Genomic DNA, 16,124 nt, shown 5'->3' with positions numbered 1-16,124 from the left:
TCATAATTTAAAGTTATCAAAATGAAAAGAACATGGAGGTTGGATTGATTACAAAATTAATCTTCTGCCTCTGAAAGAATAACAGGTTGACATTTTAAAAACTCATTTTGAGGGAAAAAGAACAGATTGAGAAAATCTCCACATAATCTCTGAAAGGATATCGTTTTCAATGAGCATGAATTACTTTTCACTTTATGCAAGGTTTTTTTTTTTAACTACTGCAGTATTTTCTGTTATACTGAGTTATAACCCCCTACCCATAGAAGCAGCTTTTGATTTGATTTTCATTGCCTTGGGCAAGCATGATTGAGGACCCATAAGACTGTGGAAGATGTTGATTGATTCTTTTGATCCTAGGAGATAATAGAAAGTGTTTAAATTGGTTGTGTTAAAATATCTGAGGATGAATTGGGACTTTAGGCAAATTGCACAGATTTTTAATCTTCGATTTGTTCACATTTGTAACATAGGAAACAGAAAAGATTTGTATCTCGTCTTGTCAAATTCCCTTCTGTTTCACATCAATCACTTTTTTATTCCTCTTCACCTTTTCAGTTCTGATGTAACTCCTTTATTCCTAGAATGAGAAGCCTTTGGGTCTTATTTAAATTTAAAAAGATAGCAAGGTCACACATAAAGCCAAACCGAAGCCACAGGTAGATTAGAGATCAGGCCAAAGTGAAGTTTTTTTAAAAGTTAGTGGCAAAATGAAAAGTGAACCTTTGCATTTCTCTTTAGGAGCCAAAAGTGTTAACCAATACATCACTGCCTTGGGTAGTATGGCAAAACTGCTCAACAGAGCTGTGGAGACATTTTGCCGTCTTATGAGTTTCTCACTCAGTTGAATAGTTGGAAGATTTGTCAGATAATGTGTTAATATTAACATGTAAAGTACCGATGTATAAATTAATTTCTTCTATTATATAAACTAGAGAAGATGTAAGGTTATAATGATAAAAAATCTTACCCCAGATTAATGACAGTAATACAAAAGGAATTCATTGAGGACAAAGAAGGCGTCATTGGATTCTGTAACCCAGGCTTTATTTTTCCTTTGGCTTCCCTGCATAAGTTTTAAGATTCTATTAAAATTTAGAGTAATCACTACTCATTTCTACATGAGAATATTTTAGTGTTGGAAACATCTCTTGGTGTTGGGAAAGGATGGGTTCTGAGTTTGTGTTTTCATAGCATTTTCCATGAAAAATTATCAGTTGATTAGCTCAGAGAAAAAAGGAATGCAAAGAGGCTGGTGGAGATTACTGGGAGGATGTTGGTGGACAAAGACAGACCTAGGGACAACTGTAAGGATATCTCATTCACAATCAGATTATAAGGTATCTCTTTATTCTTATTTACTCTGTATTACATGGAGAAAAATGTAAAAAATACTACTTTAGTGAGAAATGAATACATTTTGGAGATAAGCAAAACAGGTTTGAGTTTCTGTTTAGATTTCCTGACTGCATGAACTTGAACAAACTACACAGCTCTCTGAGCCTTTGGTTTATGTGTAAACTGGAGAGACTACTTTTTGTGAATTCTATAATCTTTTTTTTTTATTATTATTATACTTTAAGTTTTAGGGTACATGTGCACAATGTGCAGGTTAGTTACATATGTATACACGTGCCATGCTGGTGTGCTGCACCCATTAACTTGCCATTTAGCATTAGGTATATCTCCTAATGCTATCCCTCCCCCCTCCCCCCAACCCAAAACAGGCCCCAGAGTGTGATGTTCCCCTTCCTGGGTCCATGTGTTCTCATTGTTCAATTCGCATCTATGAGTGAGAACATGCGGTGTTTGGTTTTTTGTCCTTGTGATAGTTTACTGAGAATGATGATTTCCAATTTCATCCATGTGCCTACAAAGGACATGAACTCATCATTTTTTATGGCCGCATAGTATTCCATGGTGTATATGTGCCACATTTTCTTAATCCAGTCTATCATTGTTGGACATTTGGGTTGGTTCCAAGTCTTTGCTATTGTGAATAGTGCCGCAATAAACATATGTGTGCAGCTGTCTTTATAGCAGCATGATTTATAGTCCTTTGGGTATATACCCAGTAATGGGATGGCTGGATCAAATGGTATTTCTAGTTCTAGATCCCTGAGGAATCGCCACACTGACTTCCACAATGGTTGAACTAGTTTACAGTCCCACCAACAGTCTAAAAGTGCTCCTATTTCTCCACATCCTCTCCAGCACCTATTGTTTCCTGATGTTTTAATGATTGCCATTCTAACTGGTGTGAGATGGTATCTCCTTGTGGTTTTGATTTGCATTTCTCTGATGGCCAGTGATGATGAGCATTTTTCATGTGTCTTTTGGCTGCATAAATGTCTTCTTTTGAGAAGTGTCTGTTCATATCCTTCACCCACGTTTTGATGGGGTTGTTTGTTTTTTTCTTGTAAATTTGTTGGAGTTCATTGTAGATTCTGGATATTAGCCCTTTGTCAGATGAGTAGGTTGTGGAAATTTTCTCCCATTTTGTAGGTTGCCTGTTCACTCTGATGGTAGTTTCTTTTGCTGTGCAGAAGCTCTTTAGTTTAATTAGATCCCATTTGTCAATTTTGGCTTTTGTTGCCATTGCTTTTGGTGTTTTAGACATGAAGTCCTTGCCCATGCCTATGTCCTGAATGGTAATGCCTAGGTTTTCTTCTAGGGTTTTTATTGTTTTAGGTCTAACATTTAAGTCTTTAATCCATTTTGAATTAATTTTTGTATAAGGTGTAAGGAAGGGATCCAGTTTCAGCTTTCTACATATGGCTAGCCAGTTTTCCCAGCACCATTTATTAAATAGGGAATCCCTTCCCCATTGCTTGTTTTTCTCAGGTTTGTCAAAGATCAGATAGTTGTAGATATGCAGTGTTATTTCTGAGGGCTCTGTTCTGTTCCATTGATCTATATCTCTGTTTTGGTACCAGTACCATGCTGTTTTGGTGACTGTAGCCTTGTAGTATAGTTTGAAGTCAGGTAGCATGATGCCTCCAGCTTAGTTCTTTTGGCTTAGGATTGACTTGGGGATGCAGGCTCTTTTTTGGTTCCATATGAACTTTAAGGTAGTTTTTTCCAATTCTGTGAAGAAAGTCATTGGTAGCTTGATGGGGATGGCATCGAATCTATAAATTACCTTGGGCAGTATGGCCATTTTCACGATATTGATTCTTCCTACCCATGAGCATGGAATGTTCTTCCATTTGTTTGTATCCTCTTTTATTTCATTGAGCAGTGGTTTGTAGTTCTCCTTGAAGAGGTCCTTCACATCCCTTGTAAGTTGGATTCCTAAGTATTTTATTCTCTTTGAAGCAATTGTGAATGGGAGTTCACTCATGATTTGGCTCTGTGTTTGTCTGTTATTGGTGTATAACAATGCTTGTGATTTTTGTACATTGATTTTGTATCCTGAGACTTTGCTGAAGTTGCTTATCAGCTTAAGGAGATTTTGGGCTGAGACAATGGGGTTTTCTAGATATCCAATCATGTCGTCTGCAAACAGGGACAATTTGACTTCCTCTTTTCCTAATTGAATACCCTTGATTTCCTTCTCCTGCCTAATTGCCCTGGCCAGAACTTCCAACACTATGTTGAATAGGAGTGATGAGAGAGGGCATCCCTCTCTTGTGCCAGTTTTCAAAGGGAATGCTTCCAGTTTTTGCCCATTCAGTATGATATTGGCTATGGGTTTGTCACAGATAGCTCTTATTATTTTGAGATACGTCCCATCAATACCTAATTTATTGAGAGTTTTTAGCACGAAGCATTGTTGAATTTTGTCAAAGGCCTTTTCTGCATCTATTGAGGTAATCATGTGGTTTTTGTCTTTGGTTCTGTTTATATGCTGAATTACATTTATTGATTTGTGTATACCACGGAAATAAAAACTACCATCAGAGAATACTACAAACACCTTTATGCAAATAAACTAGAAAATCTAGAAGAAATGGATAAATTCCTCGACACATACACTCACAAGACTAAACCAGGAAGAAGTTGAATCTCTGAATAGACCAATAACAGGATCTGAAATTGTGGCAATAATCAATAGCTTACCAACCAAAAAGAGTCCAGGACCAGATGGATTCACAGCCGAATTCTACCAGAGGTACAAGGAGGAACTGGTACCATTCTTTCTGAAACTATTCCAATCAACAGAAAAAGAGGGAATCGTCCCTAACTCATTTTACGAGGCCAGCCTCATCCTGATACCAAAGCCGCGCAGAGACACAATCCAAAAAGAGAATTTTAGAACAATATCCTTGGTGAATATTGATGCAAAAATCCTCAATAAAATACTGGCAAACCGAATCCAGCCGCACATCAAAAAGCTTATCCACCATGATCAAGTGGGCTTCATCTCTGGGATGCAAAGCTGGTTCAATATAATCTTATTTTTGTAAAGTTAATCTTTTTTGAATTCTTAAATGAAATAATTCATAAAATTTAATAATTCATAAAAATTCCCAACACAGACAGACACTTTGTGTGTACCCCCACACGGTACTGTGTAGCATCAAGCACATTCTTAGGCATGGTCATAAATATTAACTCATTTAAACTCTTCAATAATTCCATGAGATAGATAGCATTATTCTCCCACTTTAAGATAGAGAAAATGAGATACAGAAAGATTAAATGACTTGCACAAGATCACATGCAAAAAGATAAGACCAGGATTGGACCAATATATTCATATTATTAAACACTAGCTGTACTACACTACTGTTCAACAAATAGTTCCCAAGCTCTAAGCCCTCAGTAAGCCTCACACCATGAAGGAGCTATGTCAACATGAATCTTTGAAGCTTTATAATTGATTAGTACAATTTTGAAATACCTTTTTCTCTTTAGTGTACACTGATTTTGTGACACGTCTCTGGGAGATATAGTTAAAAGGAAGTTTTATTAGGTCAGTGCAAAAGTAATTGCAGTTTCTGTCATTACTTCTAATGGCAAAAAAAATAAACAATTAATTTTGCACCAACTTAAAATTTTGTAATTGAAAATAAAGTAGTTAACAGTTAATCTCACCATCACAGAAAGACTGAAATATATACTGTAAAACATGAATCATGCCATTTCTCTAGGCCTCATATGCTTGTCCATAGCATTTCTTCCTATCAAAACCTTTATGTCTTCTTTTCTTTGCAGCATTATTTAAAAAAGAGCTTTACTTCAGAATTTAGAATTTAAAATATAAAGTTTAGATCATGTCCAAATTTTCTGCATAGTATCAAAATTTTCACAAAAAGAACGAGTAAATGGCCCTTTGAAAATACATAAATTATATGCTGGGTGCAGTGGCTCACGCCTGTAATCCCAGCACTTTGGGAGGCTGAGGCAGGTGGATTGCCTGAGGTCAGGAGTTCAAGGCCAGCCTGGCCAATATGGTGAAACCCCGTCTTTACTAAAAATACAAAAATTAGCCAGGCACGGAGGCAAGCACCTGTAATCCCAGATACTCGGGAGGCTGAAGCCGCAGAATCGCTTGAACCCGGGAGGCGGAGGTTGCAGTGAGCCAAGACCGTACCATTGCACTCCTGTCTGAGTGACAAGAGCAAGACTCCATCTCAAAAAAATATATATATATATATATATATAAATTATTTTTGAATTCCAATTTATTTATAAATTGTGACATTTTGCACCACTAAATATTTCTTTAATTGATAACAAGTAACTATTGGAAATACAGTGCCCAATATATGTGACCAAAGAAAAGACTTGTAAAATGGATTCCTGTTTTTCTTTTATTTCTACAATGATATAATAGAGAAAATCTGCATGGAAAAAAAATTCAATAAATGATATGAAGATTAACAGATTAAAATGATGCTCTTTCCACAAGAACTTGGTACCTTATACAATCTTATTTTGTGTGTGTGCAGAAGAATTTTGTATTCCTTCAACTCCAGAAAAATCTCACATTCTAGAATTGCCTGTTTAATCATTACATCTAGTTATAAACATGGCAATACCACTATCTGAACAAATCTCTCTTATGTAGCATGGTGTTTATTTTTATGTGTCAACTTGCCTGGACCACATGGCTCCCTGATATTTGATTAAATATTATACTAGGTGTATCTGTGAGGATGTTTCTGGATGAGTTTAATGTTTGAATCAGTAGGCTGAGTAGAGAAGTTTGCCCTCCACAAAGTGGGTAGACCTCATTCAATCTGCTGAAGATCTGAAAAGAGCAAAAGGCTGTGCAAGTGAGAATTCACTCTCTCCGCCTGACAGTCTTAGAGTTGAGAGAAAGGTCTTCTCCAGCCTTCAGACTTGAACTGGAACTTATACTATTGGCTCTCAGATTGTAGATCTTGGGATTTCTCAGCCTCCATAATCTATGTGCCAATTACTTATAACAACTCTCTTGGTTGTTTCTCTGCAAAACCCTGACTGATACATGTAGTGAGACTTACACTATATCATTGCCTGTGAAATTAGGATTTTTATAAAAAGTTTACGTTCTGTTTGTAATTTTTATTTCTTCTTATTGCTTAACATATTCCTGTGAGTCAATGTGGATTTCCTAAACACGATATTTTCATGACCTAAGTGTAATAATTTAGGTCACATGAGAGTCAATGATAAACACTCTATGTCATGAATCTAAAATTGGGTATGTATCAAATAAGGAATATGATAGGTTTGGGTCTCTTTTTCCTTATTCTTTTTTTTTTGTAACCTTCAATTTATTAATTAAGGACATGACATGTGGGGTCAGGAGGACTTAAACTTGAATTTCTTTTCCCCCTTCACATAAATGTGTGACCTCTGTGGACACGATTTCCTCATCTTAAAAATGTGCAATAATATTCACCTCATGTGGTTGTGCATAATACATGAGATCTTGGAAAGAAAATTCCTTGTGCCTGGCCCATAATAAGCAAATAGTCAATGGCAGCTTTCCAAATGAATAGTTATACAAATTACGTTAAATTAGAAAGCATAGGTGAATCAGTACCTCATTGCAGATTAAGATCATTTTATCTATGTACAGTAGTGGTTTCTTTGTCAAGTCTTTCTCTGTACTAGATGTCTAATGAGACATGTTAGCGTGGCCACGAAGAACACAGATTTTGAGTTGTCTCAGATTCAACACCTACTATCTGTGAACTTTTGATTAAGTTACTTAACTTCCATACATCTCATTTAAATAATACCTACTTCACTGAGCAGTTGTGAAAATCAGATGAGATAATGCATGATGAAGTATTTAGAGCAGCAAACTATTATGATCTTTATTATTATAAATCCTCTATGTGAAAGATGACCTATAATATTCATTTTAAAAGGATAATTGACATTTTTTTTCATTCCATTATGTCTCATGTAGAAGTAACAAGTTGTAGAATATCAAGGGTAGCTATCCACCCCGAGCACAAGCAATAATGAGGGACGATACTAATAGGAATGTAAAAGGATAATAACATTCACTAATAATAAATTATCTCTTTATTATCACCATGTCCTAGCAATTCTAAGTAGTCCTCCTACTGCAGTAGATTGCTTCTACTCCCTCACCCACCTGGGTGTACCACTGGTCGCAAATTGCTAGTGTAGTTTCTTTGTTCTTTTCTCTATATTTAACCTTTACTCTAGTTTCATTTATCTAAATTATAATGATCTTTACATAGTGAGTATATTAAAGTACACACAGAAATTTAGTCATTTCTTTACATAAAGAAAAATTCCATAGCAATTCATTTTCAAACTATTTTCATCAGACACATTGAATTCCTTCATTCCTAATGACAAAACCCTTGCTCTATTGAATTGTAAATTTGTTAATAAATGAGATATATTTTTTCTAAGTGTAAAAACAATATGACTTTGGGAAAAATCCAAAATTCGAAATATGGCAATTCTCCCAACCTGAAACTATTTCAAATAGTTGAAATTCCATTCAGGTCCTTCACAGGAAGTAAGAAATTCAGTGACTTGCCACATATTTCTTCTGTAATCTTCAATGTTTCTGCCTTAGTTTGATAGGCACAATATGTCTGACTTAGAATGTCTGCCATAGGATGTCTTCTCATTCAAAATGTATTCCTTAAGAAAAATAGACTGCTAGGGAGTGAACTTCAGTAGAATATATACAATGGTTTTAAAAAATAAAATAACTATTTTCTTTCTCATAAATGTTAGGGGAAACAGAAGTAATATTTGAGGTTATTCTAAAATAACATACTCATATAAATGTTTATTTTCTAACTCTGTAACTATAAAAATAAATGCTTATTGAAGTTTTTAAAATAGATATATCAAGTATCATAATATTTGCTGCAGATTTCACTATCTGGTCCAAACACGCACATATTCAGACAATATAAAATCATTCTGAAATTACAGTGTTATCATGACATATATTCTTGCATTTTTCATGATATTCAGGCAAGAATTTGAGGAGTTAAATATATATAAATATTATACTTGTAACAAAAGGATAATGTACTTGAATTGTCATGTCACTGCAAGTCTGAACTATGAAATATTACAATAGTTCAATCACAAATATTGTGTAATTGTCTGTAGATTATTGCATGATTTACTTCATTTTCCTCCGTAAATTGGTACATATATATCCAGTTTAAAGAAAAAAAAGGTAAAGATAATAAATGTTAGTATACTCTTCTTCAATATCTATATTACACTTGTGTTTTATGCTGCCCTTCCTTGAGTAATTCTCAATAAAATTTCCCAAACTGTATTCCTACTGTTATTATAACACATTCTTTTCTAAACGTCTCTTTTGTCTATACTTTATTTGAATGTTGGCCTTATTTTGTCAAAAACACATCAGCAGGAGAGTTTGAGGACATATATTTATAATTAATGTAAAATTTGACTTATTATCCAAGAGTAAATTATTATTTTGTATGATTTACTATTCTAGACTTTCAAATATCAGTGCTTAGAACATTTTTAAGGTAGTATTATTAAAACATTCACAGAATATTTTTATGTTAGCTTCATTTAAAATGTAGTTTTATAGACTGAACATTATAACATGGCTCAAGTCTATTTTGCCTAGATATTTAGACATACATGTTCATTGGCTAGGAAACACGCTTATTTCATTTTGAAAAGAATTTGTAAATCTTAGAAACACAAAGCTTTTGTTTTGTTTTAACAATTCCCATGAGAAATCATCATGATTATCGTAATAATGCATTAATGTAGAAACCCTTATGTTAACCTTCATGTAAAAATAAATTTATTTTATGCTTTTGAAAAATATAGTGTCAAGCATGCTAGTGAGGAATCACATCTTAAGACTAGTTAGAGATGTTTTTTTTAATTTGTTCTTCTCGCACGTGAGAAACAACCAGGCATTTAATAAGGGTTTTAAATATCTCTAATGTTTAAGTGTTTTCACTTCTTTTCAAGATACTCTTCTGGGCTCAGGATGCATAGACAAGAAACATTTGAAGTCATGCAGTAAGTTAATACAAATATACAGAGGACTGTAAGACAGGCCATGTACTATGTCTCTAGTAGGGTAAAAGGAGTGTCGGGGTTTAAAGGAAAGGCAGATTTTATGAAGCTCAAGGAGGAGGTGTCATTTGAAATGAGCCTTGAAATATAAATATCTGACTTGTGAAGATGGTGGAAAAAAGTGGCCGAAAACAAGAAGGTCAGGATAAAGAGAAAAGCCACTTCTTTTACAGAGTGATGACAAATAAGCTGATGATAGATGTGAGCCAGGTTCATTTGTTCTTGCATACCAAGGCAGTGCTTGCACTGATACCTGTATTTCAGGAATTCTCAACTGTGTGTCTGTGGGAGCGAGCAGCTCTGTGTGTGTGCTAGAGCAGACAAGATGAACAATTACTGTATGCACAAAGCAATCCATGCGTTTTGATCAAAACAAAACAAAAAAAAATAAAGTAAAATAAAAAATGCAAGGAAGTAAGATGAATATTGCTACTGATTATAATAAATCCTGAACATCATAACTAATCCATATTATGTCACTGATAGTTGGACACTTGGAGCTGTGTAATGGATAACATGACTGGTGGGTTATGTGCAATTTTTGAATTTTATTTGTGTTTTTGTTACCGCCTGTCTTTCTTTCGTTTCTACTCAAGAAAAGCACTTCAGAAGGCAAGGGAATAAGTGCGATATAATGTGCACACTTAATTAATTTTTAAAAAGGAAAATCATTCACAACTTTTAGACTTTAATTATAATTGCTAACTTATCATCAAAGATATACTTCACGATTGGTTATAATATGCTAGAATAGTCTGACACGGTCTGGGAAGCAGAGACAATAGGGAGAGACTGGAGATTTTCTTCTTTTTAAGATGAGGTAATATAATGGAAATTGTGCTTTGGATATGCGATTCTGATTTGTGTGGAAGGGATCTGACTGGGGCGTATTTGGTTCTCTAGAGAGAGGGACTGAGAAACAGAATCATGCTGGAGGCTGTGGATATAGAAAGGAAGGAATGCCACTTAAAAAAGGAAACTATAGGAGTAGTCCATTAATGACAGGTAAGAATCCAAGAACATTCTACAGGTAGATTACTGACAGCATAATAGTCAACAGAAATAAGGCACTTAGAAGTAGCAGATAGGTGGGACAAGATATCAGGACAACAAAGAGACTGAGATGGCCAGTGGCCAGAAGAACATTGAGTTTGAATCTGGAGAGACAGTCATAGCTATCTATATTGGAAAGGTAATAGTTATGGAGATAGACAAAAGGAACAGCAGATAATAAGAAAAGAAGGCTGAGGACTAGTTATTAATCCAAGTTATTCATACCTATTGTTTATTTAGAACAAAGAGAAAGAGGACTAAAAATACACCAAAAAAACATTTGGGAAGAAGAAAACATGCACAATATGGTTCAAAATAATCTAAAGTAAATTCAAAACAGAAGAAGGTGAAAACTTACAAAAAGCTGCAGAAATTCTAGATTTTAAAATGAGAAAAAGCCACTGATCAATTAGCTACTTATGGCAACATTTGGAAAAGCTGATAGCAAATAATAATTGAGCACTTGCTATGTACTAGAAATTGTGCTAGGGTCTGAGATGATAAGATTAGGGAGAATAAAGAAAATATAATAATAAAAATAAATGATTGTTGAACCCAAATTTTTTAAATCTTAGTAGAGATGATGAAAAAGAAGCAAGCATTACAAAGTAATTAAAAATCAAAGATATGAAAGAAATGTGTACATATTAAGAAAGAAATAGATTTATAGCTTGAAGACATCTTTGTTTCTCTATACATATGTATAATTACGTGAAAAGATATTTAGTTTTTATCTTAGCCAAAGCCCATTATCTAGTTGGTAGTTATCTTATTTGCTCTAGATGTATTACCTGAGTGGCATGGAATCAGGACAACTACGTAATTTGTAGAGCCCCCTGTTCAAAAATAATTAGGAATCTCAAGACAGTAACAGTAGAGCATTAAACCAAGTGTGGGGTTTGCTATGGTCTGAATGTTCGTGTCCCCTGCCAGACTCATATATTAAAATCCTACCCTACCAGGTGATAGTATTAGGAGGTGGGACTTTTGGGGAGGTAATTAGGTCATGATGGTAGAGCCCTCATGATTGGGATTAGTGTTCTTAAAAAGACCTTAGAGAGTTAGCTAGCACCTTTCAACATGTGAAGATATAGCAGGAAAGCACTATCTATGAACCAGAAAGCAGGCCCCCACCAGACAGTGAATCTGCTGGTACCTTGAACTTGGACTTCCCAGCCTGCAGAACCGTGAGAAATAAATGTTTGTTGTGTATAAGACACTCAACTTGTGGTATTTTGTTACAATGGCCCAAACGCACCAAGACTGGGTCCTTTTGAGCATAAGGCCCTTCACAGGATTTGTGCCCATGAATCCGGTCCTGTATGGAATTCATTCTACCAACACCATTGCTCCTTTTCAGTCTCTGTTGCAGTTCCTCTCTTTATTGATCTCTTTATGTTGAGGTACCTAGGACCACAAGCCTTACCCTCTGTTCTATTCACACTCATTTCATGGAAAGACCGGGCAGTTTCAGAGCTTTGCAAACTGAGTATGCAATGAATCTCAAAGCTTTATATCCAGGCTAGGCTTTTCTCCAGAATCTTAAACTCTTATTATATCCAAGTGCTCACTACACCTCTCCATCTTGCTGTTCAAAAGACAATTCAAGTTCAGTGTCTCAACACTTCATCTCAAGTTCAACTTCTCATCTCTCCCTCATACCTGCTCCTCCTACAGTTCTGCACATCACATTGATTGCATCACCAAAGCTCCAGTTTCTCAGAGTCAAAAGAAAATGCCGAAGTGTTTTTACATTTATTTCCATTTGAAATCCATTTCTAATCTATCATCGTCTATGATCTGTATCCGAAATATATCAGAACCTGAATTTTTCTTAGTATTTGACCACCAATTTTCTAACTGCCATTTTCTCTTCAACTACCATCACCGTAGTTGCTGCTTGGCTGAGCTCATTGCTTCTAGCCTTAGCCTCCTCAACCTATTCTCAACAGAGTAGTCAGAATGATTCTCATAAAGCCTCATGCAGATGAAATCATTCCTCCAAGCTTTGACATGGCTCCCATTTATCTTGAAGTTTAAAAGGTCCTTAAAATGTCTGGCAATACCCTATGAGATCTGACCTCTTGCTATGTTCTCATATTTTCTCCTATTAATTGTCAGTTCTTCCTAGTCCTGTCCACCCTACTTGAGTTCCTTCCCTGCTAAGAAGCACTCTCTCAGAATATCTGCACAATTACTTCCTCACATATTTCAAATCTTGTCATATCTCACGCTTTCAATAAGGCCTATCCTGACATCCTCCTCTGAAATTGAAACAACTCTTCGGACTTCCCCTCCCCATTGCCTCAGTCTCCCTTACTCTGCTCTAGTATTTTTCTGTATTTTTTATATTTTCTGTATTTTCTGTATTTCTTTTATTTTTTTGTATTTTTTTCACAGCCCTCATTAGTTTGTAAAATTTCAAGCTTTTTGTCTGTCTTCCTATACTAAAATAAATACTCCACTAGGACAGAGATCTTTGTTTTGCTTCATACTGCATCTAAAGCATCTACATGTACAGCATCTGGCACATAGCTAGTGCTCAATAAACAGCTGTTGAATAAAGGGATAATAAAGTAAGTGAATACGTGGAAGGAACAATATGCTAACTATGCAGCTTAGTATCCTGTGGAATTATTATAAACTGAGCAATTGAAAAGAAATAAATTCTACAGCTCTATGAAAACCTGATAAGCACAGGATAAAACTACAGATACGCTATTTTACTGTTATTTATAGTGATGGTAGTCATAAAACGTACACTTATTTGGGGACATCAAATTAATTTAGTTCTATATTAAATGTTTCTCACTTTATCCTTTTGTTTTCAATAACTTAAATATCAATAAATGTATTTCCTTATGAGTATTATTTCTAACATTTAAATTTTTGACCTCCAAAACAGCAGGAATTGATTAACATTTAACAACATGGAAATGTGAAGAAATGAGAAAATTAATTATTGCACCTCATAACTCAGAGCGTATGGCTCAGTCTGAATGCATCATGTAAAGGCTTTAGACTTCAGAGAATCTATTTAAATTTTGTATTCTTACACACCGGAATGGTAAATAACGGGAAAGAACAAAAAGAACTCAATTCAATCCTACTCAAAGACCCAGTGACCACTCAAGTTTTATGCAAATAAATAATCAGAAAAAATGGCATGATCTTTAATCATCCTCATTAAGGCAACAACAACAAAAGTCAAGTAAACATTGTTTAAATGGCATTTTTGCCTAATTTCCTATCATCCACTTTATATTCTGATATAAAAGAGAGAATTTGGGCTTCAAGGAGAATGAAAAACAGCATCATTTAAAGGTTTAGACAAAGTAGAGTTAGAGATGCTATTACTGGGATGATTCTTTTAAAAATACAACACTTATTATGCCACTATTTTGCTGAAAATTCTGCAATGGTTCCGCTCTGGGATCACAATCAAAGCCAAAGTCATCACAACGCTCATGGCTCTATACATTTGGGCCTTCTTTACCTGTGACCTAATTTCTACCATGTTTCTCATCTTTATCTGCTCCCATCACCTTGACCTTGTTGCTGCTTCTTCAATATTTCAGACACTAGGGCCCTTATGGTGGTGGTTTCTCTTCTGGAATATTCTTGCCCTCAACATCTGCATAGCAATTCCATTAACTCCTTCAATACATGCACCATTTCCAATTATTGCTTTCTTAATGAGCCGATGAATATACAAACACATAAACATGTCTTTAATACTAGACATCTTTTGTGCTTAATAATAAATGCTAGATGCATTCCCAGTAAAGAAAAAAACAAAAATGTCCACCATAACCACAATTACTACAAATTATTGTGGAAGTATTAGCTAATTCAATTGTGTGCACACATCCACACACACACACGTACAAACACATCTGTGTATTTAATTACTGCTATTTGAAGATATTTACTTAAAAATCCAACAGTATCATTCTAGAAAGGGAATCTTTTAAAATTAATTTAGCAAGCATCAGAAATTTTCTGAATTTATGTTAGTACTTTAAAAAAACTGTAATGAATGCTAATAAATATACTTCAGAAATTAACAAGATTTATGTAAAGGAAACAAGAAATCTCTAGAGAACATAAAGTAAAACTCAAACAAATTAAAAGACTATTATAAAATAATAAAATAAGAGACTCAATCATATAAGGAAGTCAATTTTCTTAAAGCCAATCTATTATAGAAATTTAATAATATCTTAGTCAAAATCTCATATCACAAAATAATCTTATAGTTACTGTAAAAGAGTATGTAAGAATTATCATAAAAATATGCAAAAAACAGAGTAATGATTATGTTCTTTTCCTACCAAATACTAAAATAGATTATAAAACTGCAATATTAAACATTTATGACACTAAGTTTTTCTTTTAATTCTGTAAATTAGACTACTTGCTCACTTACTGAAGTCTTTATTATCTACATTTATTAGTTTTTGTTAATTAAGTGGAGACTTCTAAGTGTAGAGTCATATTATCTGCAAAGAACAATTTATATTTTTTCTATCTAATTTCTATGCCTTATTTTTTCCTCTTGTCAAAATGCACTGGTTCATATTTTCAAAATTATTTAGTAATAACGGCAAAAATGGACATTCTATGCCTTGTTGCTAAATTGTGAAAATGCTATCTATGTTTCCTTATTAATTACTGAATACTTGCTTGCTTTGTGTTCAAAGAGATAAATTTATCTATACATCTATCTATCCTTAATATTTTAGTAGTTTTTATTTTCTTGTAAGAACAGATGTGAATTTTCTTATATTTTCAGCATTTATAGAAGAAAAAAATCAGTACCTTTTTGTCTTGCTAGATTAACATGGTTCTGATACAATTTCCCAGTATTTGCTTCCAGGGAAGAACCCTAGTTGATTGTTGTCTATTATTCTTTCAATGACATTTTAATTTAATTGCAATTTGTATAGGGATGGGGGAATGCAATGGTATCCAGATGTGAGATCTATCCTTACTGTTTGCTATATGTTTTATTTCTACTGGATTTGGTATCAATATTTTAATTGTTTTACCAACAATTATTTAGAAGCTTTTAGAAAATCTTCCCTGGAGCTTTTAATTTTTAAAGCTTTGACAGAATTAACTTTCAAGTGCTCACTTTGGCACCATGTATACTAAAATTAGAACAAGACAAAGAAGATTAGCATGGCCCCTGTGCAAGGATGACATACAAATTCATGAAGCGTTACGTATTTTTCCAACACCAAAATTCAGGAAATGCAGAGAACCCCAATAAGATACTTCACAAGAAGATCATCCCCAAGACACATAGACATCAGATATTCCAAGGTCAAAATGAAAGAAAAAAATGTTGAAGCTACCTAAAGGAAAAGGTCAAGTTAAAGGGAAGGGAAGCCCATCAGACTAACAGCAGACCTCTTAGCAGAAATCCTGCAAGTGATAAGAGACAGAGAGCCAGTATTTAACATTCTTAAAGAAAAGAAATTCCAGGATTGCTGGCAAGATTGCCAAATAGGAACAGCTCTGGCATGCAACTCACAGCAAGATCGATGCAAAAGGCA

General features: G+C 34.4%; 1 non-coding gene across 1 annotated transcript; it reads left to right on the top strand.

The window, feature by feature from the left end:
- The first annotated feature begins 15,692 nt into the window (after positions 1–15,692).
- Positions 15,693–15,799, top strand: LOC129037620 (U6 spliceosomal RNA). Its single transcript, XR_008502864.1, has one exon. It is a non-coding gene; the product is annotated as a U6 spliceosomal RNA (small nuclear RNA).
- The last annotated feature ends 325 nt before the right edge of the window (positions 15,800–16,124 follow it).

The sequence above is a fragment of the Pongo pygmaeus genome, chromosome 4 (genome assembly GCF_028885625.2).
Source record: "Pongo pygmaeus isolate AG05252 chromosome 4, NHGRI_mPonPyg2-v2.0_pri, whole genome shotgun sequence".
Lineage (NCBI taxonomy): Eukaryota > Metazoa > Chordata > Mammalia > Primates > Hominidae > Pongo > Pongo pygmaeus.
The sequence above is the reverse complement of the archived record's forward strand: the minus strand, read 5'-3'. Positions and strand labels throughout refer to the sequence as shown.